Source organism: Astatotilapia calliptera, chromosome 9 (assembly GCF_900246225.1).
Source record: "Astatotilapia calliptera chromosome 9, fAstCal1.2, whole genome shotgun sequence".
Taxonomy (NCBI): domain Eukaryota; kingdom Metazoa; phylum Chordata; class Actinopteri; order Cichliformes; family Cichlidae; genus Astatotilapia; species Astatotilapia calliptera.
In genome coordinates, this window is record NC_039310.1 from 8,592,467 (window position 1) to 8,599,615 (window position 7,149).

Genomic DNA, 7,149 nt, shown 5'->3' on the forward strand with positions numbered 1-7,149 from the left:
TCTGGGCTTTCTTATGGAAGATGCTGCAGTGTTTACTGATGTGCTGCTGTAGTGAGATCATCTTGATATTTTATTCTGGTATTAGTTGAGGAAAACTACGCTGTCGTTTTAGTGACAGTATGAAAAGAAAATGGCTTCACTCAGTCAAAAAATAGATAATTTAGGCTGCGTGAAACCAGGAGCTATGTTTTGATTTGTTGAGGATACTGTTACAGTTTTATTTGTGAAGGGTTAATGCATATGAGCCAGCAGCTGATTAGCCTAGCTTGGATTTGTCTAAAAAAGCTAGCAGCCTTTAAAAGTTTTTTTTTTTAAAAAGAGAAGGAGATGTAAAATTGTTCTGTTTTTATAATATATATATATTTATTTGTTTATTTATTTATTTATTTATTTATTTATTTATTTATAAATAAATATATAAATATATAAATATATAAATAAATATATATAAATATATAAGTAGCTCTGATTTTGTCCTGTTGTGTAAAAGCAGCATCATTCTACCTATTTTTTTTTTTATAATGAAAAACCATCTTTTTGCTAACGCAGTTAGCACTTAGCATGATTGCGTTTGCATAGAGCTAACTGAAACATAAGGAAGCAGCTAACCTTTTATGCCTTTGTTTTTTGAGTTTAAGTTCTGTCTGCCAGGTGTTAGCTTAATTTTAAGCCTTTGTTAAGTACTGAGGGAAATATTTGGACTTTTAACTGCTAAATTCTCAAATTTTCCAATTAGCTACATGCTAAAGTTGTCTACCAGATGTCTGATTTTGGGTATCGAGTGCACAGTGGGTTTTAAGAGCCTTATCACTGACCTATGAAAGCAGTTAGAAGATATTTCAAAAATATATTTTAACAGGGAGTTCTTCCTCCCCGCCATCACCAACTGTTTTGCACATATTATATTTATTGTAGGCACTGCAATATATATATATATCTATATCTATCGTAATTATTTGATTTTTGGGACTTGTGTACAGTGTCATTATTTCTTAGAAATGAGCACTAGGCATTATTGTATTTTAGTGTGACCCAGTGTGATATCAGGAAGTTTATGTTGCCTGAAAGAGCTGCCCATTCAGCAGACTGGGAAGCTTTGGGCTGCTCCACATCAGCCCCCTTTTGGCCTGTGTTCACTCACCCCAAGTCCATCTGCATAACTGCATCTTTCATGAGCTCTGGTCAATGCCTAATCCATACTGTATGGGAGTGTGTGTGTGTGTTCAGGTGAACGCCTGCACGTTCTCTCCTGGTCACGCGCTACATATTTTGTCTCGCTGTGACCCATAAAGCAAAGACTCACATGCGCTACATGGACAGACACAAAAGCATTAATGCGGGACAGAACTGTACAGTCTATCGTAGAGTAATCGTTCAGGTCAGCAAATAATGATCTCTCAATCGCTTAGCTGCGAATTAGCACTCTCACCTGTGTCTCTTCATCACCTTCATGGCTCCTGCTAGTGGCACCTTGTTTAAACCCAGTCAGTATCAGCAAAGAGAAATGCGGATGCCGGCAGCAGGTAGAAGACCCCTGTAGTTCTTATCAGGTAAAGTGGTTTTTGATTAGTGTTAATGGCCGGGACTAAATAGCGTTCAGCTTTTCCAGCAGCTATGCTTGTTATTCGCGTAAATGTGTGTGCGTGTTGTGTGTCTGTGTGTTGTAGCTCAGCTCAAGGACATGCTGGCAGTTCATCAGGTTGACAAAGCTATATCTGCTCTGCATCGACGAACAGGTTTTATGTCTGTGCCTGAACCCTAAACTTACACCATCAGGTTGCTTCTAGCTATTTTGAGAATGCTGCTGGATAGTGTTCTGGACTGCAAAGCATCTCCCCGCCGCAGCAGTGTCAGTGTGTCAGCACCGCCTCAATAAGAATGAGGCTTTTCTCGTTGTGCACGCTCCAGAGCCACGATCCACTCGTGGCCTAGAAAGACAGGCTTGCAGCACCCGCCCTCCAAAACGCTCGGCATCTGGTGCAACAGACAGCCTTGCATGTTAATGCCGAGTTAATATTATTCTTATGAACTGCGAGTGACTTCGCATGTTAGTGAGCGCTCTCTCTCAAATTTATGTCACTTCCATTAATGCCGCCGTCTATTTCACGTCACGAGCACGTCCGGGCCCAGGCACACCCCACACACACCCACAGTACAACCTCGTGCACTCAACTCAACGCTGGATACACACGGTTGTATCCAGCGCACGCCTTTTTCTCCACAGAAGCAACAGAGAAGAAGAAAATGAATGTCCTGACTCATTTATCACATAGCCCCAAAAGTACAGATGAATCCAGTGATGAAAATCTGTCCTGAGAAATGTCAGGAAGATATTAACTCCAATACATCAAAGAGGAGCTGCGGTCTCTGAGCTGACTGCCAGCCGATGCTCCCAGCCTTTTTGGTTAAATAGGTGGGGGGGGGGGGCACCACACACCAGCGCCGATGTAATTTTTGCCAGCTCTGACCGTTTGTCACACAGAAACGAGTAAATAAAGACACAAGTCACTTCCGTCCACAGATTAACATCCGAAATGATGCAGAGCGAATTTCATTAGTGCGCAAATGCCATTCTTTAGATCTGTCTGATCTCAATGAAGTGTGAGAGAGTGAGGGGAAAGAAAAGAGGGGGAGAATTGCCTTTTCATGTAGATTTCACTAATCGCTTCCCTAACAAAATACGGCAGACTTGTACTAATAAGTAAGTTAAGGCTCAGTGGACAGATAGAGTGAAACACGGCACAGAGGCTAATGGAACTGAGAGCTTTCCATGCCTCCATGGGTGTCTTAATTGTCAAAAAGAGATTCTCAGATGAGCATTTCAGCCCTCGCCCGCTGGATTGTGGGAAGCCTAAATTGGAGTGCGACTGACTGGACTTGTTTTAAGGCAGAGCTTCTCTGGTGTGTGCGAGGCGGATCAAATCCCTTATCCTATGTCTGGAAACGGTTCCTGTGATTCACTCCTGTTTATTTTGCAGCCAGCGCCGGCACAGTGTGAGCTGCCCATGCAGCCAATGGGGACTGCAGTAGGCTCATATCAAAAATCTATAACTTCTGCTCTTCTGTGCTTTTTCATCTCGCAGCGAATGTATTGTGAGCTCATCTATTTTTTGCATGGCTCCTCTGGTTCATAAATATTCATCCCCGCAACGTCAAATAGGTGATTTATCTGAAAGCAAAAATATGGCTTTTTCGGCACCAGCCAGCTTGGATTTGTTGGCTCTTGTCGCTACTGTTACCGAGGCACCTTTATAGCAAGCTATTTTAGCATTGCACCTCTAATGCTAGTTGTTACAGCAGTAGAAATTCCAACCGCTGCGGTTCATTAGTAGTGAAACCGGAGTGCAGGGGGGGACTCCATGAGAGACGGAGAATGCACTTTTAATCTAAAAAGGTCAATGTGCATGAGCTATTTTGGAGATTCACTGCGAGCTTATAATTGGAGGCCTGTCTGAAGACAACTTGGAATTAAATGAAGACAAAGTTACCGAGCGTGTGGTTGGCCTTTGATGAGAATCGGGGAGTGAGGACCCTTCATTTGCAGCCTTTAATCAGTCCAGTGAGATCAGATTCACGTGTGATTGTAGGAGAAAAGAAAGGAGGGGAGAGAAATGAAATGGTAATGAGTATTGATTACCTATGTGCATATGACCCTTTAGTCTCCTCTTGCATTCTTAAATCAACCCAAATTATTGAATTTTCTAATTTCATGCTCAGAGAGGAGTAGCCGGCAACATGAAACTGCCTCCACAATGAACCATGCGCCCATTGGGGTCTGAGCAAATTATAGTGAAGAGAAACAAGGCGTCTTTTTGTGCAGAGGCGTGGGCGTGAACCTGAATTAAACGCACCGCTTTTAAGTTATGGATGATAATTATTCTGGGAGGGTCTGTTGGGAGTAAAGGTGATTCAGGTAGCTTTTTCTTCAAATTGCATTTCACGTCACGGCACTGTCACTAAGCGATGGCCTCAGCACAGCCATATATGTATGTAATTGCTTGCCGTTAAGTTGGAGGAAAAAAGGTCCGTTTAGGCTGGAAAAAGAAGCCCAATTACATGTATACACAATTAATACACCCATGGGAAATAGAAATTTTCTTTCAAATGATAAGATTAATTCCTAATTATGGCCTCACACACACGCACACACACGTGCACACTCACACAAGGCCTCACACAGCTAATCTACTTTAGTAATAAGCTAGTGTACACTGAAATAGTGAAGAGAGAAGTGGACAGCAGCTGATGGAGGGAATCCGTGTCATAGTGGACTCAATGAACCGGGGCACAGCGCAGGCCTGACGGTCCTCTGCTGCCATCTGCTGGCTGTAACATATATCATGGTTGGTGCAGCACAGAGGGCTTTTAGGAGTTTTTGTTTACCTCCTCCATGCCTGCCATCCCTGCATTTACTGAAGAGAAAAAGTGCATAACAACGATTGGTCCGTTAGTTGGCACCTTGTAACTGTTTTCAGTCTCTTTGAAGATGCTGTATGTATGGTGCAACCACACGTGTGCACTATCGTTTCGAATTACTTTGGCTCTTTTTGTGTCTCCCTTGTTGTGCTTCTCTTCATGCTTATATTTGCTTCTCTGTAGATTATGGTGGATTTTTCCTTTTCTTCGTATTTCTTTGTAGTTTGTTGTTACTTTGCATCCTTTATTGTGTTTGAACATTTTGCTTCTCTTTACAGTTTGCCTCTTTTTTATCTTGTTTTTCTATTTGTGCTGATTTTATTATGTATTGTTTGTTTATTTTGTGTAATTTAGTCTAAGGAGCTTAGAAAGAAAAGCGTCTGGACTTCTTTGAGTTGCTTGAAGACGTTTCACCTTCATCCAAGAAGCTTCTTCAGTTCTGGGGTCAAATGGTGGAGAGTCCCAGATTTAAGATAAGATAAGATAAGATAAGATAAGATAAGATAACCTTTATTAGTCCCACACGTGGGAAATTTGTTTTGTCACAGCAGGAAGTGGACAGTGCAAAAGTTATGACGCAAAAATTAGAATACAATAAGAATAAATACAGTACACAACTGTACAGAATAGAATAAAATAATATACTATATACAGTAGAATAAAATAATATACTATATACAGTAGAATAAAATAATATACTATATACAGTAGAATAAAATAGAATAAAAATATACAATAAGATAAAAATAGAATACGAATGCTATATACAACTGAGTAAAATACAACGATGACAGAAAGGATTATTGCACTTAGTGTTATTGCACATGTGTGGATGTGTGTGTTTGTTCAGTTAAAGTCTTTGTTGTGGAGTCTGACAGCAGTGGGGAGGAAAGACCTGCGTAATCTCTCCGTCCCACACCGTGGGTGCCGCAGTCTCCCACTGAAGGAGCTGCTCAGTGCTGTCACAGTCTGCTGCATGGGGTGGGAGACGTTGTCCAACAGGGATGACCGCTTAGCCGCCGTTCTCCTGTCACTCACCACCTCCACTGGGTCCAGAGGGCATCCTAGAACAGAGCTGGCCCTTCGGATCACCCTGTTCAGTCTCTTCCTGTCCCCAGCAGAGATGCTGCCGCCCCAGCAGACCACACCATAAAAGATAGCAGAAGCCACCACAGAGTCATAGAAGGTCTTCAGGAGTGGGCCCTCCACCCCAAACGACCTGAGTCTCCGCAGCAGGTACAGCCTGCTCTGCCCTTTCCTGTAGAGGGCGTCTGAGTTATGAGTCCAGTCCAGTCTGTTGTTCAGATGAACACCAAGGTACCTGTAGCTGTCCACAGTCTCAATGTCCATACCCTGGATGTTCAGTGGTTGCAGTGGAGAATGCTTGTGCCTGCGGAAGTCTACCACCAGCTCCTTGGTTTTACTGGCGTTGATCTGGAGGTAGTTCAGCTGGCACCAGTCCACAAAGTCCTGAGTCAGTCCTCTGTACTCCTTGTCGTCCCCATCAGTGATGAGGCCGACTATTGCAGAGTCATCAGAGAACTTCTGCAGGAAGCACTGGGTGGAATTGTGGGAGAAGTCTGCAGTGTAGATGGTGAAGAGGAACGGAGCCAGAACCGTTCCCTGTGGGGCCCCCGTACTGCAGACGACCCTGTCCGACACACAGCCCTGAGTCCTCACATACTGTGGTCGGTCGGTGAGGTAGTCCAGGATCCAGGTAGTGAGGTGATGGTCCACTCCAGAGTTCTCCAGCTTGTCCTTCAGAACCGAGGGAAGAATGGTGTTGAAGGCACTGGAGAAATCAAAGAACATGATTCTCACAGTGCTTCCAGCGGTCTCCAGGTGAGCGAGGGAACGATGTAGGAGGTGAATGACGGCATCATCCGCGCCAATGCCAGGCTGGTAGGCAAACTGAAGTGGGTCCAGTGATGAGCTTGTTAGGCGCCGAAGCTGAGCCAGGACCAACCGCTCCAGGGTCTTCATCAGGTGGGATGTCAGAGCCACCGGCCTATAGCTGTTGAGGTCCTTGGGGCGTGAAGTCTTTGGCACTGGAACAACACAGGAGGTTTTCCAGAGCTGTGGGACTCTTCCCAACCTCAGGCTCAGGTTGAAGAGGTGCTCCATCACCCCACACAGTTGGTCCGCGCAGGACCTGACGACCCTCGAGCTGATGCCATCTGGGCCCGCTGCCTTCTTGCCATTAATCCTCCTCAGTTCCCTCCTAACCTGGGTGGTTGAGAGAGACAGGCTGGAGCCTTGTGTTGAGTGTGTATTGGATGCTGTTGTTGGGGGTGGGGGGGAGTGAGCAGGGTGAATAGAGGAGGTGTGAAGTGTCTGAGGTGTCAGAGGTGGAACAGCAGCAGTGGGGGTGGGTGAGTCTGCAGCCGATGTTGTAGACTGTCTCATGGTTGAATCAAATCTGTTGAAGAAATGATTCAGTTCATTTGCCCACCTCACATCCCTCCCAGGCAGAGAGTTCTGCTGTTTGTGGCCTGAGATGGTTCTGAGGCCTCTCCAGACTTCACCAACGTTGTTTTGCTGAAGCTGGTTCTCCATCTTCTGCCTGTAGCTGTCCTTCCCATTCCTTATCATTTAAACCCTGTGGGAGTGTCCCCCGAGAGGGACATGGACCCCCTATTGATCCTCTACCTAATCACACACGCCAGGGTGTGAAAACGGGTGTAGGTCACAATCAGCCAAGGTTTCGGGTGAGCCCATAGTGAAACCTAGCCC